Source organism: Theropithecus gelada, chromosome 15 (genome assembly GCF_003255815.1).
Source record: "Theropithecus gelada isolate Dixy chromosome 15, Tgel_1.0, whole genome shotgun sequence".
Lineage (NCBI taxonomy): Eukaryota > Metazoa > Chordata > Mammalia > Primates > Cercopithecidae > Theropithecus > Theropithecus gelada.
The window spans coordinates 104,234,327-104,255,204 of NC_037683.1; the positions used below are offsets into that span (position 1 = coordinate 104,234,327).

A 20,878-nucleotide genomic window follows, 5' to 3' on the forward strand; every position below is an offset into this window, starting at 1 on the left:
AGGGACTGGGTGGGGGGAATGGCTGGGGGCTTCGGAGGTCAAGGCTGCAGTCAAGGCTGCAGTGAGCTGTGATTGCCCCACTGCACTCCAGCCTGGGCACCAGCGGGAGACCCTGTCTACAAAAGGGAAGGGGAAGGGGTAGGGGCAGGGGAAGGGAGGGGAGGAAGGAAGAAGGAAGGAAAGAAGGGAGGAAGGGAGGGAGGAAGGAAGGGAGGGAAGGAAGGAAGTGAAGCAATATAACCCTGTGGCAACATTTGTAAAAGTGACTCTGAGAAGACAGAAAGATCCTCTGTGAGATTGTGGGTGTCCCCAGCAGTTGGCGAGGCCTGAAGATCATTTGGGTAAATGTCATGGTCACGCAGCCCCATTCTCTTCGCTGAGCTCCAGATTTCCATAGCCAATTGTCTGCTGGACATTCCTCCCTGAGACGTCTCACAAGTAACCCTTCCAAAGTCAATTTTAGGGGCCCCCTCCCCACTGCGCCCGTCCTCCTCCTCCTCTCCTGGCCCCTTCAGTGGTCCCCACCCAGCCAGTTTCTGACACCAGACTCTGTCCTGGGCCTCGTCCTGCCTTCCCATCCCCACCCAAACGCGTCCTCTCCGCCTGGCCTGCACAGGCCCGGCCCACACCGCCCTGCCTGGGCTCCTGCTCCATTGCTGCCCCGGCCCACGTCCCTCACGGCTGGATCCTGAGTCTGTCACCCGTTGGCGGCGCCCAGAATGGGCCAAGCACCCTCCCCGCCGTCCCCAGGGTGCTGGCCTCGCTTCCGCTGCCCCTCCCGCGAGGCCTACCCCCACCCCCACCCCGCTGCGCCCCTTGGTTCTCCTTGGCTCCTGGCCCCCACTTTACATCCTGATTTGTAATCCCCCAGTGACTAACATAGCCCCCACCTCCTGGCCTGTTCATAGGGGTCCCCAGGGGTGCACGGACTGTGCGGGGTTCCCTCGGCCAACCCAGAGCCCAAAGCGCGGGGAGCACGTGGCAAACAGTGGGGGAAACAATCGAGCCGGATCCAAAGCGGTTGCAGCAGAGAGGGAGGCATCCAATCCCGTCCACCAGCCCCCAAAGGCCGTCGTCCTGCCTGGAGAACCGAGCAGCGCTAGGCAAGGTTCCCTAGTAAAGAAAAATATCTGACCGGCTCCAGCTCCAGCCCAAGCTGCTGGTCGGGGCGAGAGGCATGGGGACCTGTCCAGGGCAGGAGCCCCCGCACTACGGCACTGGGTGGGGGTGCGGGGCAGGGCGGAGCGTGAAGGCCCTGGAACCCCACTCAGAAAAGGCCTGAGCCGAGGCGCCTCGGCTCTGCCCAGCTCAGCCCCCGCCCTCCAATACACAGTCTCCTGTGGGCTTCCATCCTTCCTCCCCTTCCCCCACACCCACCCAAAGCTCCCCCAGGGCTCTGCTGAGGCTTCCCTGCTGTCCCAGCAGGGGCTGTCGGTTCCGCAGGAGCACGCTGTGAGATGAGCACCGCGGGACTGACGGATGAGGCCTCCAGGGGATACTGAGGAGGGCGGGTCAGAGCGGGGCCCAGAGGGGAGCGGCAGACGGGACACAATTTCGGGCCAGTTCCTGGGCGAGGCGCGTGGAGCCCGACCCCTGGGGGAACTCGGATTCTAATGACACCCTCACGTCTACCCGTCTATCCGGGCTTCCTACTCCCACTCTGGTCCTTTGGGCCCAAGGCATGAGGTGGGGAGGACGAGGGTGAGGATCAAAACCCCTGGGTCCTTCCTGCCTCTGTGCCTGCCTGCAAAACAGCTCCCTGAGTCCAAGGGCAGCTCAAGGGCAGCTCAAGGGCAGGCCACGGGAGCCACAGGTCCTGGCCATGCAGCAAAAGCATACAGAAGCCAGGGCAGTGCAGACACAGCAACAGGACAGAGGGGCCTGGCTGGAGAGCCAACGTCAGGGGTCTCTCAGGGCCCACAACACCGTGTCCTGCGTGTACTGGGGTCTCAGTTAAATAACGAAGGGGGGATGTGATGACGTTCATGTGGGCTTCTCCCTGCCTTTGGTGGTGCCCTGGCCCTCCTGTGCCCTCCTCCTGGCCCTCCTCAGATCCTAGGAGCTGTCACACACTCAACACCCCCAGGCAGCACCAGCACCAAAAGCCCTCACTCCATAGCCCTCTGACACCTCGCTCAGAGTGAGCTCAGCTTCTTTTCTTCAAACATGTCTTCATCGCAGGGAGGGAGTCGAAAACTCTCCTTCTGGCCACGCACGGAAATGCAGCTGTCACCAGGTGGAAAAGGAGGAGAAGATGCAGTGGGCGCGAGTGGGCCTGGATGGCCCCTGGCCGGGCTCTTACCCTCAGTTGGGGGACAGAGGCTGGTTGGAAGAGCACCTCCTTCCCAAGGCTTGAGGACAGGGCCGTCCCTGACACCTGCGCCTGGGCTGGTCTTCTGCACCCTTAGCCTCAGGTAGCCTCGGACCGCTGTGCTGTGGAGGGTTAGCCGTAGAGTTTTTCTGCACTTTGGGTCTCCTTCACCATCTGCAGCTGGACTAGGGGTTTTGGGTTGCCGGGAAGCCTTCTGTGAAGTAGGCTGAAGAGAGCCCTTCCTCACTCGGAGGGCACAGCCGAGCCCTGCCGCATTTATAAGTGAAAAGGGCGACTCCACCGTGATGGGGATCCTTCTGCCGTTCCCCCAAGACCCCAGGATTGATGACAGGCATTCAGAACTGCAAGGGGCATGAGGGGGCTGCTGTGTCCTTGTCCGGGTGGCTTCCCAGGCTCAAACTGCTGCCTGAGAACAGGTGGCATAACATTCCTGAGTATTTAACCCTTGGCTCCCAAGAGTGCAGGAACGACAGTTCTGTGCCTGAGGAAAAGATCCGCGTCGCTCGCACCTCACTTAGGACAACCTGTGCTTTACAGAAATTTACTAATGTTAAAGAACGATTTGTGGTTTCTTTGCTCAAATACAGGAAACTGACTTTTCTCAAAAATGAACTCTCCCTACCAATCTGCACCATGAAATTATTTCAGCAAACAAGAAAGTAATGGTTGCCCATCACCCCACACTGCCTGTGACTCCGCCATCACTCACACGCAAAGAAGGGTGTTCTCTCCTCTGCCTCTCAGTTACTAATTCTCTGTAAATGACCATTTGACATCCTGGTTGGGGAGGATTCGGATCAGAGATGACTTCACCACTGCCACAAAGTATGGTTCTAGGAAGGACAGCCAGCCCCAAGGCCGCGAAGGTTCTGAAAAAGTTTCTTCTCATTTGAAGTCCAGTATTTCCTCGGCCCCATTTTTCTGTTAAACAATCCTTTTTCCTTGGAGATTGCTAAAGCTTAGCTCCAGGGCCAGCCTGAGCTCCAGCAGAACTGGGAGTGTATCCTGTGTCTACATAGCTCCCTTCCCTCCTGCCTTCCTACTGTCGAAGGAGAAACAGCGTGTAATTTGACTTCTTCCCCTTCTCCTCACTTGTCGTACTGTGTTCTCTGCCTGGGCTTGTGTCTCCCCTTGCAGAGGCTGTGGACAGGAGCACTGAGAGCCACTTCCTGGAGCACATTCCCCGCCCCCGCAGCCTGTGGCTTTGGCCTCTGCTTCTGCAGGCAGCGGTGGAGGAAGTCAGGACTGTCCCTTCTGACCTGAACACCTACCTCCAAGTCCCCCCTGTCACCACAGAGACCCAACAATGCAAGTGAGTCCTGTTTGACCTCGTCAATCATCGCAAACTGTAAAGGTGACTCAGATGCTCAAGAAACGAGCATGCACAGCAGTGGGCCCCAGACTTCCCGCAGGCCCAGGTCTTCGTGGGTGCACGGAGACCTACCAGACAAAGGTCCGGCTGCACTGGTGTTGTGAGATGCCTGTGTCAGAAGACACAGAGTCCCTCACTCGCCTCCCATCATGCCGATGATCACAGGAGAAAGAGCAGGGCACATGCGTGCCGGCGTGCTGAAGGGAAGCCAAAACCCATGCTTGAAAAACCACAGGTCCTGTTCTAGGAGCAGGAGATATATTTAGCCAAGCAGGATGTTTGTGGGTAAACCAACATTTTGCTGTAAATAAAATTCTGCAAACTCGGGACTTTGAGAATTGCAGAAGCTTATTTTGCCTGCGTGTTGGCAAGAGAGCTATTTTCCTAACACAAGCTCACCATGACCCTCATTCAGAGATGCCCTTGACGCCGAGGGTGTGGGTGGCTTTTTGTTAAAGGGTGCTGTCAGGGGATTGAGTAGGAGCCTGAAGAGCTAGGAGTATCTTCTCCCTGCACGGACCAGCAGGCAGACCCTGTCCCTTCACACTACAGTGGTGTGCGATGGGCCCCACTGCCCACCTGGTTCTGGTGTCCAGGCTGAAGTCCTCATATGACACTCCAAACTGTTCTGGCAAGGAAGGCTCACGGGTTCTGACCCACACTCTGAAACTGCCCGGTAGTGATCAGCTCCGCGTGGACTTCAGCCGTCATTGTGTACATCAGAAATACATGCGGCACACAGAGTGCTTCTCTACATTCCCAGGTTTGCCACTCCCCGACTTTCGCTGAAGCAGGTTTCTACTCCATCAGTCCCACATATGTGTTCACAGGGCCAGCACTGAGTGTGGTGCTGGGGAAGGCATGTGTTTGGAGGCAGCCCTGTGAGATGGCACAGCCTAGGGGAGAAGCCGTGGTGGGGAAGACCCTGGCCACGCATGATAGAGGAAGCATGGCCACACAGTCTTTGCTGTCCCTGCCACAGCGTGGTGGTGTAAGTCTCCTCCTTCTCAGTCTGTGCAGACTTATGTGACCCATTTGACCCAACAGAAACACAGCATATGTGGTGTGTGAAAGTTCCAGACCAGGCCACAGAGAGCTCCATGGCTTCGGCTGCATCTGCTGCAGCACCTGCTCTCAGGACCCCCTCTCTCAGAGCCCAGGCACCATGCTGTGAGAGAACCCCAGCCACACAGACAGGCTAAGTGTAGGCGCTTTCATCAAAGTGCCACTTGTGCCTCCCCCCCAGCAGTGTCAGGCCACCAGCTTGGACAGACAGCTCCAGCCTCCAGTGGAGGCTTCAGAGGACAGCATCAAATAGCATCCACAAAGGAGACCCGGACTGAAAAGCGCCTAGCCAAGCACTGCCCAAATCCCTGGCCAAGCACTGCCCAGATCCCAACTCCCTTTGCAATTGTGAGCAAAGCAATTCAATTTGGAGTGGTTTTATGCTGCAGTAGCTGCCCAAAGCACTATGGAAGTGAGTATCAGGAGCCCCTCACTGGGATGTCAGGAGAAGACATTCAAGGAAGGCATCCTGGAAGAATTAGTGCCTCAGGTGGTACAGGAGAAGGCGAGATGGAGAGAAAGCACCCCCAGTCTGAAGACGTGCGAGCATAGGTTCTGAGGGTGAAAGGTCTCTGGTATCCGGGGCCAGAGTGTTAGACTCTGGAACATAAGACGCCCCCCAGGTGGTGGAGAAGGACTAGCCAAGCTCCAGGCTGGCTTCTCAGAGGTGATGTTTTTGGTTTGAAATCCATAAGATGCTTTTTGGTGAAATCCTACAACTTCAGGGCAAGCTGGAACAGTGCTTCTCAAACTTTAATAAGCACCCAAATCATCAGGGGCGTGGGGGCAGTGGGTCGCTCACCACAGTGAAGATTCTGCATCAGGAGGTCTGGGGTGGAGCCATGATTCTGTGTTTCTAGCAAGCTCCTGGGTGAGGCTGAAACCATTAGACCATGGAGCACACTTTGCGTAGCGAGAATGTGGAGGAACTGACCCAGGATGGGCCGGGATTTACCTGAATTCTCACAGCGGCTTAGACAATAGAGATTTGTCCACAACTAAAGCATAAAAATAAAATCGAACCACACTCATTATTCCAGGAAACAGTGATAACATTGGAAATAAATCAAATGGCTAGTGACTGAGATTGTATTATCAGAGCTATATATTAACTTCCTTCCTTCCTTCCTTCCTTCCTTCCTTCCTTCCTTCCTTCCTTCCTTCCTTCCTTCCTTCCTTCCTTCCTTCCTTTCTTTCCTTCTTTCTTTCTTTCTTTCTTTCTTTCTTTCTTTCTTTCTTTCTTTCTTTCTTTCTTTCTTTTTTCCTTTTTTGAGACAGGGTTTCAGTCTGTCACCCAGGCTGGAGTTCAGTGGCATGGTCATGGCTCACTGCAGCCTCGAATTTTCGGGCTCGGGTGATCCTCCCACCTCAGCCTCCTGAGTAGCTGGGACTACAGGCATGCACCACCACACCTGGCTAATTTTTTGTACTTTTAGTAGAGATGAGGTCTTGCTGTGTTGCCCAAGCTGGTCTCAAACTCCTGGGCTCAAGTGATTCGCCCACCTCAGCCTTTCAAAGTGCTGGGATTATAGATGTGAGCTCTAACCCCCACCCCACCCACCTGTATATTCATTTTCTGTAACTGTGGAACAAACAATAAATTTCTATTACTGCATAACAGACTTAATAGCTTAAAACAACACCCATTTATGGTCTCATAATTCTATAGGTCAGAAGTCCAGGCGGGTTTAATGAGGTTTTTCTGCTTAGAGGCACACAAGGCCAGTGTCAAGGGCTCCTATCTGGAGGTTTGGGGGAAAAAAATCTACCTCCAAGCTCAATCTGGTTGTTAGGCAAATTCACTTCCTTGCAGTCCCCTGAAATCCTCATTTTCTTGCTGGCTGGCAGCCAGGGGCTGCTCTCAGTGACAGGGACCTCCCGGGGCCTCCTCCACCTCAAAGCCAGCAACAGAAAATCCACCCTGGTGTCAAACCTAACTCCAGCTCTGTTACCAGCCAGAGAAAACTCTGCTTTTAAAGAACTTAGCCGGGTGCGGTGGCTCACACCTGTAATCCCAGCACTTTGGGAGGCCGAGGTGGGCGGATCACCTGAGGTCAGGACTTTGAGACCAGCCCGGCCAACATGATGAAACCCAGTCTCTACTAAAAAATACAAAAATTAGCCAGGCACAGTGGCAGGCACCTGTAATCCCAACTACTCGGGAAGCTGAGGCAGGAGAATCGCTTGAACCGAAGAGGCAGAGGTTGCAGTGAGCCGAGATTGCCCCATAGCCCTCCAGCCTGGGTGACAGAGCGAGACTCTGTCTCAATAAATAAATAAATAAATAAATAAATAAATAAATAAATAAGAACTCATATTAGGCCCCGCCCCAGATAATCTTCCAATTTTTAGATCAGACAATTCGTGACCTTAATTATATCTGAAAGAGTCTTTTGCCATACAAGGTAACATAATCCTGCGAATAATGCCAGGGGGCCCAGTTCTGGTTCTGGGCCACCTTAGATTGCTGCCCTCCAGAAGCGGGAAACGGGTGCCTTAGGCAAAAACTGCCCGATAAGAATGCAACAACCGTTAACCAACTAAAGTGGGTGATCTTCAATGACATAATGAGAAAAGAACCTGAGATCAATTTCTCACTCAACAGGATTTATGGAGAGAGGCCAACAAAAAGTAAGGCCTCAATTTAGCAAACTGAACTAAAAGCCAAGTTTAATTTGCATTCTTTAGAATGCCTAGGGTTAGCCGGGAGTCTCTCCCATTAGAATGCCTGAGGTCACCCAGGTGTCTCTATCATTAAACTGCCCGGGGTCGGCCGGGAGATTCCTAGAACACACTGGGTCATGCAAAACAACAACAAACAAACAAACAACCTTTAGAAACAATATTTTGTGTTCCCTGAAAACACTTCATCTCAGCAGCAACTTCAATAAATTATTTAGTATTTTGCACCTCCAAGGCAAAATTTCATAAACAGGTAATGTTTCTTAGAAAACAAACTGTTTATATTTAGCATTATTTTCTTTCTCTCATGCCAGTTTCCTGGAGGGAAAAGTTTACCTGCAAAGCTAGAAGGAGCTTAATGCCAATATTCCCTGATGCACCCAGTGAGAACATGAACAGAGATGGATTTCCTCTCCTTCCCTTATTAATTGATTTGTGCCATTTGGAGCAAATTTGATGCATAAAACTCTAATTCAAATGAAAATGAGTTTTTACTTTACCAAATGAGTAAATCTTTTTGGCCGGGCACAGTGGCTCACGCCTGTAATCCCAACACTTTGAGAGGCCGAGGTGGGTGGATCACGAGGTCAGGAGACTGAGACCATCCTGGCTAACACAGTGAAACCCCATCTCTACTAAAAATACAAAAAAAAAAAAAAAAAAGAAAGAAAAATCAGCTGGGCGAGGTGGCGGGCACCTGTAGTCCCAGCTACTCAGGAGGCTGAGGCAGGAGAATGGCGTGAATCCAGGAGGTGGAGCTTGCAGTGAGCCAAAATCGCGCCACTGCAGTCCAGCCTGGGCGACAGAACAGGACTCCATCTCAGAAAAAAAAGAGTAAATCTTTTTGTAAAAATTTCTAGGAATTACTCTCAGCCTAAATCAGTAAGCTGTATACAGTTTCTATTAATTGAGGTTTGAAATGCACACGCATAGTAGCACAGTGGGTGAAATAACTGATCTTAAGTGTGCCACTCACTGAATCTGCTCACGTATACATCCGTGTGAGCACCGATCAGCTTCCCCAGATTTCCTTGCTATCCATCCCAGTCTATAATTACCCCCAACCAGAGGCAAGGCAGCTTTTTAGAAACTTTACTGAGGGTATGATTTATGTCCAGTAAATTGTGTCCACTTCAAGTTTCCAGTCCAGTGAGTTTGACTATGTGCACACCCAGGTCACAAACCAAGGTCACAATCAGGAGACAGCACACCTTCATCACCCACAAGGGACACCTTGGTCGCCTTTGCCTCCCCTCCCCAACCCTGGGCGCTCACCACACATCTGTTTTTTAAATCACTATAGATTAGTTTGAGTTGTTAAATTTGTGTGTAAGAGAAATCATGAAGGATGTACTGTTTTCTGGCTCGCCTCTTTCACTCGGCATCGTGATCTGGAGATTCCTTGATGTTGTGGTGAGTATAAAGAGTTCATTCCCTTTCATTGCTGAGTAGTACTCCATTGTATGGATATACAACAGTGATTCTCCATTCACCTGTTGATAGACATGTGAGGTTTTTCCAGTTCGGGGCTACTGTGAATAAAGCTGGTATGGGCATTCACACCACAGGTATTTGTGTGAACGTATGTTTTATTTATTCTGGGAAAATACCCAAAAGTGGAAAAACTAGGTCATAGGGAAAGTATATGCTTAACTTTAAGAAATTGCCCAATAGTTTGCTAAAGTGTTTGCGTTGCTTACACGCCCACCAAGACTGATTTGGTATTGTCAGTCTGTAATTTTAGCCATCCCAGTGGACATGTAGTGATTTCTCATTGCAGTTTTGTTTGCAATTCCCAGCCAACTGATGATGTTGAACATCTTTTCATGTTTGTTTTGGCCCATTTTATATCTTATATTTGTTGGTCATTTCTATATCTTATTTGATGAAGTGTCTGTTCAAATAATTTGCCCGTGTATACATTGTATTCTTTGTCCTTTTACTATTTTTGTTGTTATTTAATATTTATTTTATAACCTTAAACTTAACTCTGCAATCCAGCTAGAATTGCAGGGGAATAAGGAAAATATGGAACCCAAAGAATGCATCAGCTGAGCACAGTGGCTCACGCCTGTAATCCCAGCACTATGGAAGGCTGAGGCAGGCAAATCATGAGGTCAGGAGTTCGAGACGAGCCTCGCCAATATGATGAAACCCTGTCTCTACCAAAAATACAAAAACTAGCAGGGTGTGGTGGCATGTACCTGCAGTCCCAGCTACTCAGGAGGCTGAGGCAGGAGAATCGCTTGAACCCAGGAGGCAGAGGTTGCAGTGAGCTGAGATCGCACCACTGCACTGCAGCCTGGGCAACAGAGGGGACTCCGCCTCAAAAAAAAAAAAAAAAAAGTGCATCAATAGCAGAAGGTGATGGGCTGCTCTCCAGGTTACAGCAAAAGTAGTCTGATGGTTAAGATAAAGTATGAGTCAAACGTATTAGACTTGTCCAGAGTTAGCAATGGTGATCTTCTTGCTGGTCTTCTTATTCCTGAACCCAAAGTGCTCCATGGCCTCCAAGATATTCATGCCTTCTTTCACCTTCCCAGAGATCACATGTTTGCCATCTAACCACTCAGTCTTGGCAATGCAGATGAAAAACTGGAAACCATCTGTGTTGGGTCTAGCATTTGCCATGGAAAGATGACAGGACCTGTATGCTTCGGGCTGAAGTTTTCATCATCAAATTTCTTTCCATGAATGGACTTTCCACGAGTGCCATTATGGCCTGTGAAGTCACCATGTAGATCCATAAACCCTGGAATAATTCTGTGAAAGCAGGAATCCTTATAACCAAATATTTTCTCTCTAATGCTCAGAGTGCAAAAGTTTCTTGCTGTCTTTGAAACTTGGTCTGCAAACAGCTCAAAGGAGACACAGCCTAAGGGCTCACCATTATCGGTGATGTCCATCATGGTTGGTGGCAGGGGGCCCTGGGTGGTGGCAGCATCTGCAAAAAAACCTCTCCTTTTACTATTTTGAGGTTTTATTCTTTTTCTTTTCTGGAGACATGGTCTCACTCTGTTGCCCAAGCTGGAATACAATGGCATGATCATAGCTCACTGCAGCCTTGAGCTCCTGGGCTGCAGTGATCCTCCTACTTTAGCCTCCTGAGTAGCTGAGACTACAGGCATGCACCACCACTCCTGACTATATTTTTAACTTTTTTGTAGAGATGGGGTCTCACTGTGTTGCCTAGGTTGGTGTCAAACCCCTGGGCTAAAGCTATTTTCCCATCTTTGCTTCCCAGAGCACTGGGATTACAGATGTGAGCCACTATACCCAACCTTAATATTGAGATTTAAGTACAATTTATGTTTTGTGATTACAAGTTATTCAACAGATAATAACTTTTTTCCCAGAATAAATTGCTAATATTTCCTCCTATTCTGTGACTTGCCTTCATTTCTTAATGGTGCCTTTGAAGAGCAAAAGCTGTAAATTTTGATAAGTCCAGTTTATCAATTTTTAATGGATTGTGCTTTCTGTATCCTGTGTAAAAGACATAGGCCACTCAAGGTTGCAAGGATTTTCTCCTATGTTTTCTTCTGGGAGTTTTATGTATATGGTCATTTCAAGTGAATTTTGTATACAGAGCAAGGTAAGAGTTGATGTTCATTTTTTTCCTTATGCATATACTCAGTTGTTGAAAAAACATTTATTTCTTCATTAATTTGAGTGGGTATCTTTGTTAAAAATTGATTACCTATGGCTATCTTTGCCTGTCTATGACTATCCCACTTATGTTCAAGGGCTCTATATATCTATCCTTTCAGTATTACCATACTACTTGGTTACTGTAGTTTTGTAGGAAGTCTTAAAATCAAGTGGTGTCAGCCCTCCAACTTCTTAAAAATGTCTTTGACTAATGTAGGTCCTTTATGTTTTCAAGTAAATTTTAGAATTAGTTTCTCAACTTCTACAAAAAATTCTTCGCTAAAATTTTGATTAGGATTGCATTGAATCCATGGATCAATTTGAGAACTGATCAAGTGGATTTTACATGAGGAATGCAAGGATGGTTCAACATACATAAAGCAATAGATGTGATTCATCACTTAACAGAATTGAGAACAAAAACTATATGATAATCTCAACAGATGCAGAAAAAGTATTTTATAAAATTCAGTATCCCTTACATGATAAATTGATAACCTCAACAAACTAGGCACAGAAGGAAAATACTTCAAAATAATAAAGACCATATACATCAGACCCACAGTAAGCACCATATTAAATGGGGAAAAGTCTAAAGCATTCCCTCTAAGAACTGGAACAAGGCAAGGATGCCCACTTTCACCAACCATATTCAACATAGTACTGTAAGTCCTAGCTAGAGCAATCAGGTGAAAGAAATAAAAGGCATCCAAACTGGAAAAAAGTAAGTCACATTATCGCTGTTCACTGATGATGCATTCTTACATCTAGAAAACCCTAGAGATTCCATCAAAAACTCTTCAATTCAACAAATAAATTCAGGAAAATTTTAGGATACAAAATCAATCTACTAAAATTAGTAGCATTTCTACATATCAATAATGATCTAGCTGAGAACCAAATCAATAACGCAATCCCACCTACAATACCTACCAAAAAATTAAAACATCTAGGAATATTTTTAACCAAGAAGACGAAAGACCTCAACCAAGAAAGCTACAAAACACTGATGAAAGAAATTGTAGATAACCCAAATGGAAAAACATCCCATGCTAATTGATCAGAATTAATATTATTAAAGTGTCCATACTGCTGAAAACAATCTACAAATTTAATGCAATTCCTACCAAAATACCAACATCATTTTTCACAGATTTAGAAAAAAAAAATAGTCCTAAAATTCATATGTAACTAAAAAAAGAGCCCGAATAGCCAAAGGAATCCCAAGCAAAAAGAACAAAGCTGGAGCTGTCATATTATCTGACTTCAAATTATACCACCAGGCTATAGTAATCAAAACAGCATGGAACTGGTATAAACACATAAATCAATGGAGCAGAGTAGAGAACCCAGAAATAAAAGCACATATTTATAGCCAACTGATCTTTGATAAGGTCAACAAGAACTTACACTGGGGGAAGGACACTCTTTTTAGTAAATTGTGCTGGAAAAACTGCATTGTCATTTGCAGAAGAATAAAACTGGATCCTACTCTCTCAAAAGTCAACTCAAGATGAATTAAATGTAAGATCTGAAACTATAAAAATACTAAAAGAAAACCTAGGGAAAACTTCTCAGCATTGGTCTAGGCAAAAAATTCGTCACCAAGACCTCAAAAGCACAGGCAACAGAAACAAAAACAGACAAATGGGATTTAATTAAACTAAAAAGCTTCTGCACAGCAAAGGAAATAATCAGCTGAGTGAACAAACAACTAGCGAAATGGGAGAAAATATTTGCAAACTGTGCATCTGACAGGGACTGACAGTCAGAATTTATAAGAAACTCAAACAACTCAACAAAAAACCCCCAAATAATCTCATTAAAAAGTGGGCAAAGAGCATGAATAGATGTTTTTCAAAAGAAGACATACAAATTGCCAACAAACATAAGAAAGAATGCTCCAAATCATTAATCATCAGAGAAATGCAAATTAAAAACACAATGAAATATCATCTTATACCAGACAGAATGGCTATTATTAAAAAGACAAAAAATAACAGATGTTAGCAAGGATGCAGAAAAAAGGGAACTTATATACTATTGGTGCAAATGTAAATTAGTATGTGATCTATGGAAGACAGTCTGGAGATTTCTCAAATAACTAAAACTAGAATTATCATTCAATGCAGTAATCTCACTACTGGGATCTACTCAAAGGAAAATAAATCACTATATCAAAAAGACACCTGCACTCATGTTTCTGTCAGCACTATTCACAATAGCAAAGATGTGGAATCAACCTAAGTGTCCATCAGTAGAAGACTGGATACAGAAAATGTCATATATGTATAATTGAATACTATTCAGTCACAAAATAATGAAATCATATATTTTCCACCAACATGGATGGAGCTGGAGGCCATTACCTTAAATGAAGTAAGTCAGACACAGACAAGTATCACATGTTCTCACTTATAAGTGAGAGCTAAATAATGTGTACACATGGACACAGAATGTGGACTGATAGACAACAAACACTTGGAAGGGTGAGGGGGTGGGAGGGGATGGATGCTAACAAATTATTTAATGGGTATAATGTATGTTATTTAGGTGATAGATATCCTAGAAGCCTTGACTTCACCACTACACAATTTATGCATGTAACAAAATTACACTTGCACCCCATAAATTTATACAAAAGGTAATAATAAGGAGAACTGATAGCACTATTGAGTCTTCTTATCCAATTGAGATTTGGAACAATGCCTCTCCATGTATTCAGGTGTTTTTTGTTTTTGTTTTGTTTTGTTTTGTTTTGACAAAGTCTTACTCTGTCACCTAGACTGGAGTGCAGTGGTGAGATGTCAGCTCACTGCAACCTCCGCCTCCCAGGTTCAAGAGATTCTGCTGCCTCAGCTTCCCAAGTATTTGGCATTACAGGTGTGTGCCACCACGCCCAGCTGATTTTTGTATTTTTAGTAGAGATGGGGTTTCATCATGTTGGTGGCCAGGCTGGTCTCAAATTCCTGACCTCCGGTGATCCACCTGCCTCGGCCTCCCAAAGTGCTGGGATTACAGGCATGAGCCACCATGCCTGGGCTATACAGGTCTTTTAAAATGTCTCCCTTAATAATATTCTGCAGTTTTCTGTGAAAAGGACTTCTGCACTTTGTTAAATATTTAAAAATATTTTATTTGGTACTATTGTAAATAAATTTTTTTAAATTTCATTTTCCAATTGTTTGCTGCTAGTATATATGTATGTATGCTATTGATTTTTGTGTCCTGCAGACTTATACTAGTGGTTCTGTAGTTTCCTTGAGGTTTTCTATGTAAACAACCATATTATGTTCAAATAGAAACAATTTTACTTCTTTCCCACCAATATTTATGCCTTTACATGTTTTTCTTGTTTCATTGCCACAGCTAGGTTCTCAGTACAATTAACTAGAAGTAATGAGAGAGAGAGAGAGAATGCATGCACTTACTTCCTTATCTTGCTGATCCTAGGGAGAAAGTACTCAATATTTCAACAATAAGTATTGTATTGGGTTAGCTCCAGGTTTTTCACAGATGCCCTTTATCGGGTGGAAGAAGTCCCTTTCTCTGCTTAGTTTGTTGGAGAAAAACAATTCCACACTCATAGTAAGAGATTTAACACTTCTCTTTCATCACCTTATTGATCAATTACAAAAATATCAGTAAACATGTGGAGGAAGTGAACATTATCATCAGTTACCTTTACCTAATTGCTATTTCTGTATCACTACATATTCTTTCCAAGTTCACATAGAAAATTCACTGAGATGAACTATATGCTGGCCCATAATACAAGTCCCCACAATGTAAAAATATATGAAATAGCACAAAGTAGGTTCTCTGACCACAGCAGAATTAAATTAGAAATAATAACAGATCTAGGAAACCCCCCAATATTTGGAAATTAACCCGCACACTTCTAAATAATGCATGTTTCAAAAAGAATTTTTTAAATACTTCTAATTGACTGATATGTAAAAATACAATAAATACATCAAAATGTATGGGATGGACTAAAGCAGTGTGAGGAGGAAAATTTACACTTTTTTTTTTTTTTTTTAAATATGGAACGCTTCACGAATTTGCGTGTCATCCTTGCGCAGGGGCCATGCTAATCTTCTCTGTATCGTTCCAATTTTAGTATATGTGCTGCCGAAGCGAGCACGAAAATTTACACTTTTAAAGGCTTATGTTAGAAAAGAGGAAACATGTGACCTCAAAGACGGAACAGTCCACCTCAAAAAGCTAAAAAAAGAAGAGCAAAGTAAACCCAAAGAAGACGGAAGGAGCAGAAGTCAACAAGAGAGAAAACAAATGTTAGAAAAAGATTACACAGCTTCCCTTGCTGTGATCTATTGAAAATCAGTCCTCAACACAAGGGTTTGTAAAGAAACAAAGTGAAAAATAAAATCTTTTTTTGAAAAGAAAAAGATTACAAAGCTAAATCTTAGTTCTTTAAAAGCAACAAAATAAATAAAGTCGTAACTAGTTAATAAGAAAAAATTAGTAATAGAGCACAAATGACAAATATCAGAAATGAAATACTGGTTACCACTTCAGATATTAAAAGAATCATTAGCTGTTTTTGTGAACACTTTATAGCAATCAATTTGGCAACTTAATGAACCGAACAAATTTCCTGAGAAGTATGATCTACCAAAATTTACACAAGACGAAAGGGAAAATATGAATAATCCTGTATCCATGAAAGGAATTGAATTTGTCATCATTAACCTTCACACTAAGAAAACCAGCTCAGATGGTTTCACAAGTGAATTCCATCAAACGTTCAAAGACGTAATAGCACCAACTATACACAAACTCATCCAGGAAACAGGAAGAGGGAACACATCCCAGCATGTTTCATGGGACCAGCATAACCTCACATCAAAACGTAACACAACACAACCTTAACGCCCTCCACTCCACTGAAAAGAACTTTTTTACACCACTAAAGTTAACAAATTAATACTTTCATGAGAGTCACAAAGTGTATGCAGGCTCCATTGTGAAAGAAATGGTTCATTTAAGCCAATGAGAACCAAATTCAACCCCCAACTTAATAATGTTAAACTCCATTCCATGATGTATTTTTAAGAGCTTGCCAAATTTGGTAATAAATTAATTTCTAAAAGGAAAGAAAAGCTAAATCTAGAGAAAGAAACACAGAAAACCAAGATATTGGTTTAGAAGAAATTCAAATATATTAACTAGCACCCTGGGAAAACCATGTGTGTTGGGAAGGGATTTGTAGGTGAAGACGGATATAGAAAAATTCAAGGGCCTGGTGATGTGGCTCACACACCTGCAATTCCAGCACTTTGAGAGGCTGAAGTGGGCAGATCACTTGAGATTAGGAGTTTGAGACCAGCCTGGCCAACATGGTGAAACTCTGTCTTTACTAAAAATACAAAAATTAGCCGGGTGTGGTGACGCATGCCTGTAATCCCAGCTACTCGGGAGGCTGAGGCATAAGAATCGTTTGAACCCGGGAGGTGGAGGTTGCAGTGAGCCAGGAGACAGAGGTTGCAGTGAGCCAAGACGGCACCACTGCACTACAGCATGGGCAACAGAGCGAGGCTTTGTCTCAAAAAAAGAAAACAAAAATACAAGAAGGAAAATGGGCTTCTGCTCATTTTAGGTGGCATGTACAGAATTTGATAAGCGTGTCCAGGTGACATCTTTGAAGAAGGCACTGCAGTTTCTGTGTTGGTGGACGTCCTCATTTTGGTTTCCACCCTGTAGCTAAGTGACCATACTGCTCAGAATATCTGCGACAGTTGGATCAGGACATCTTTAGTGATCAGGAATCAGCATGTTACGTGGCGTATAAAAGGCCCTCGGAAGACTCTGACCACCTGGACATCGTCAAGGTCACGTGACGCCCAGGAGTCAACACCGCAGCGGGGCACACAGGAGAACTGCACCAGGAGCCCCTAAGAGCCCGGCTCACAGGGGCTGTAGAAGAGCCAGCGTGACACTGTTCTGGCTGAAGATCAGCCTGCACGGTCTGACAAAGGACTTCCTGGCTGGCAGTTTGAAAGCACCTGTGGTTTATAAAAAAAATAAGGGCCGGGTGCAGTGCCTCACTCCTGTAATCCCAGCACTTTGGGAGGCCGAGGTGGGTGGATCACCTGAGGTCAGGAGTTCGAGACCAGCCTGGCCAACATAGTGAAATCTCGTCTCTACAAAAATACAAAAATCAGCCAGGCGTGCTGGCGCACACCTGTAATCCCAGGTACTTGGGAGGCTGAGGCAGGAGAATTGCTTGAACCTGGGAGGTGGAGGTTGCAGTGAGCCGAGATTGCATCACTGCGCTCCAGCCTGGGCGACAGAGAGAGACTCTGTCGCAAACAAAAAGAACAATAAAAAGGTTGTTTGTAGCTGAAATAGGAACACACAGAGAATCTGGGGTACGGGGCTGCCAGTGCTCTCCCAGTAGAGTCCGTGGACCAGGTCACTTGTGAGCTGCTGGTGTCTGCCCTGTGACGAGATAAGAGAGTGCAAGGAAGTGTATGCGTTCAGAACTCTCACAGCAATTTGACAGGACTGTGGCATCGAAGTGTGTGCCTGTGTTTCAGTAATCCATGTCCTCTGTGTTTTACAAAACCTTTGGCCCAAGACAGATTGGAGAAAAACTACAAAAAATTGCTCCTTCCCTACAGACTGTTCCAGGACAGCAGCTCTGGGGTGTGGCTTGGCGGTCGTTTCTGGGGGAAGCTGCAGACAATTAGCCACGGATGATACTTAGGGTCTCAAACCCCGCAGTTGATGTTTAAAATAGATGTTAATGACTTCAAAGATATCCCTAAGCTTATCTGATTCACACCCTCTCATTTCCAATGTGTTTTCTGAGGGAAAAAGAAGGGTTTTCAGTCAGTGTGCCAGGAGATCCAAAATCCAGGGTGTCCCTGGATAGCCTGACCTGCTGGGACAGTGAAAAGGTGGAGACAGGACTCCCAGGGATGGCAATGAGGAAGCGGGGCTCCCACGGCCCACAGGCCTGGGTGATCTTGCTGCAGAGTCAGGAAGCTCCTTGCAGCGATGAACATGCTGACGGTGCTGGCCGGGCACCGTGGCTGTGCCTGGCGGGCCTGCGGAGGGCACAGGGATTCATCTCGCTTGGCTGAGATCTTACCAGAGTGCTCGAAGCTTCGTTTTTCTGAGTCAGCTCCCAGCTTCACTTAAACATAGTTACTTACAGATGCAAACTGGAAACGATGCACTGTCTCTTCCTTTGCAATCTCTACGGTGAGCAGGCAGGAGCCCCAGCCGGAGTCCTGTGGTCACACACCCACTGGTGGTCAGGTAAATTTTCTGTTTCCCAGAAGGTTTTATTTTACAGAGTGAACAGATCGCGGCCTGCTTCCATTGCTCTGAAACACACCAACTCCCCTTTCCCCACCTTTGTGAGGACGATCAAAAACCCAGAGAACTGCAGCGTTAAGATTTGATTTCATGATAAGCCCATCTTGTGGCAAGTTGAGTCTGGCTCTGGAAGGTGTGTTTGCCAGGAAACAAGCTGGGTATTATTTCTGTGGTTTGGCAGGGGAAACTCTGAGTTGGATGGATTTGGGAACCAGGGGAAACATAGCTCAGGCCACGAGAAGTCTGGATGAACAGGAAAACTGAGGAGGGGTCCCGGGTATTGCACCGCTCAGAGAGGCAACGCCCCAGCACCAGAACTCCGCAGCCAGCAGGGGTGTGGGCAGCACCGGGGTCTGGCTGGAAACTTCAGACACCACCCACACGGCCCCCGGTGCCAAGCCCTGCTGCCTGGCCCTGCCCATAGAAACCCCATCCTCATCAGCTGTGGGCTAAATACCCCCAGGATGGAAATGGCTGGGCTGTCCAGGGTGTGGAGTGAGCAGGGGCGCGCAGGCAGCCTGCCTATGTGGGCCTGTGTTGGCGGGGGCCCACATGTGAACATGCCCCGCCTGATACCAGGACTTGCCCGTGAGCCTCCCTCATCCCCAGCAGGCCTTGCGGCAACTCCTGTTTGGGGCTCAGTCCCGCTCTGGGGACATTTCAGGAGATGCAAGTGAGTTCCTGCTGCTACCAGGGGCCAGTCCAAGGGGAACTCATCTGTGACAAAAAGGATACCTCATTATGACAGAGGAGGAGTTGTTGAGCCCAGCACAAGGCCTACAGAGAGCAAGGTGGGGTTGGTCAGAGTTGCCCTGAAGCCATCTTGTAGGTAGTTACTGAGGTTTGTCAAGTTGCACAGCGTGGAGTAAGCTGCAGAGTGGAGGACGGGAGATCACTCTGTGGCTCCTGGGCCTCTCATACCACCTGGTGCCATCTGGAAACAAGTGCCCTGTGCATTCACCTGCAGTGGGGAGACCCCGCCTCCCCTGCCTCAGAGCAGCCAGCCCCTTTGTCCACCATCTGGAGGTGGCACAGGGCTTCAGAGGAGAGGGCTGTGGGGCTGCAGGGAGTCATCGGGGTGGACAAAGAGGTACACTTGTGCAGATGTGGGCCTCACAGGGCTGAGAAGGGAAAGATTTCCCTGCAGACGACCACACAAGGAGCAGGGAGGAAAGAGGACCGGAAGGTGCAAGCTGACCCCGCGGCTGGCTGAGGAGTCAACGCACATGTTTCCGAGGACCTCAGGCTTAGGCTGGTGGCTCTTATGATCCCAACATCGGCTCCATTCGCCCGTGTCTCTGTTCATTCTGCTTCCACCGAGATCACGTGCATCCCCTCAGGGCATCCTCCCTTACCCTCTATGCCCCCACACTGTGTGCCCAAGCTCTGCACAGTTAGGTGGGGATACCCTTGTAACACCAAGGTCGGCCTTCCCATGCCACCATTGCTGCCTGCCCTGTGTCCCTGGCTCCTGCCCATCTGGTGGGTTTGCCGTTTCCCACAGGGACCCACACTGCCTGGAGAGAGGGGCAACACGCGGAACCGCCCAGCGCAGAGCCGCGCCAGGCCGGAAACAGGTCAGGGCTGACTCACTGGCCCAGAGCGGGCCATGGTGCTGGGCACTGCTCTCTCTACCTGCAACCTCTGTCTTTTACACCCCTGCCCAGAGAAACATTCTGTGTCCCTCCACGTGCCAGGATGATAGTGGTCCTCAAATATGTTCATATCCTAATCCCCGGAACCCATGGTTGTGACCTTACATGGCAAACAGGACTCTGCATAAGTGATGAAGCCCAGAATTATTTGGGGGAGGAAGGCAAGGTAGTCACAAGGGTCCTCCTGAGACAGTCCGACCGGAAGAGAGCGGGAGGTGATACGGTGATGGACACAGAGACTGCAGGGATGCGCTTTGAAGATGGAGGGAGACAAGAGCCAAGGAATGCAGGTGACCTCTAGAAGTGGAAAGACAGTGAACAAATGGATTCTCCCCTAGAGTCTCCAGAAAGAACCAGCCCTGCCCACCTGTGACTTTAACCCAGTCAGATTGGTTTTAGACTTCTAGCATCCAGAACAGTAAGAGAACAAAGTTGTGCTGTTTTAAGCCAGCAAGTCAGTGGTGAGTTGTTACTCAGACATCGCCCATCAGCACCCTGGGGAGGTGCGCCTGGCTCTCCGAACGAGCAGCTCTCTCTCCAGGACAGCCCTGCACCCGTGTTGGGCCTGTGTCTGAAACCCCCTAGCCGCACAGGCCTGGTGCCAGCTCCACGAGGCTCGGGTGAACCCATCACTCACTCAGCCCTCGCCACAGGCCTGCACATGGTCACTGCATGCTGGTGCTGTGGACATCCATGGCTTGGTTCCATTTCAGGAGAAAGCCCCTGAAGATTTGGGGAATGCTTTCCTCCCTCAGCCACGCTGTTCAGCGA

At 47.1% G+C, this 20,878-nt stretch overlaps 1 long non-coding RNA gene and 1 other non-coding gene across 2 annotated transcripts in view; both read right to left on the reverse strand.

Annotated features, from left to right (window-relative positions):
- LOC112608347 overlaps window positions 1–3,857 on the reverse strand; it is a 47,510-nt gene extending 43,653 nt beyond the window's left edge. Inside the window, exon 1 of the long non-coding RNA XR_003115978.1 lies at window positions 3,604–3,857. This is a non-coding gene — a long non-coding RNA (uncharacterized LOC112608347). The remainder of the gene's footprint in view (window positions 1–3,603) is intronic.
- An 11,285-nt stretch (window positions 3,858–15,142) lies between these two features.
- Window positions 15,143–15,249, reverse strand: LOC112608833. Its single transcript, XR_003116107.1, has one exon. It is a non-coding gene; the product is annotated as a U6 spliceosomal RNA (small nuclear RNA).
- Between the last annotated feature and the right edge of the window lie 5,629 nt (window positions 15,250–20,878).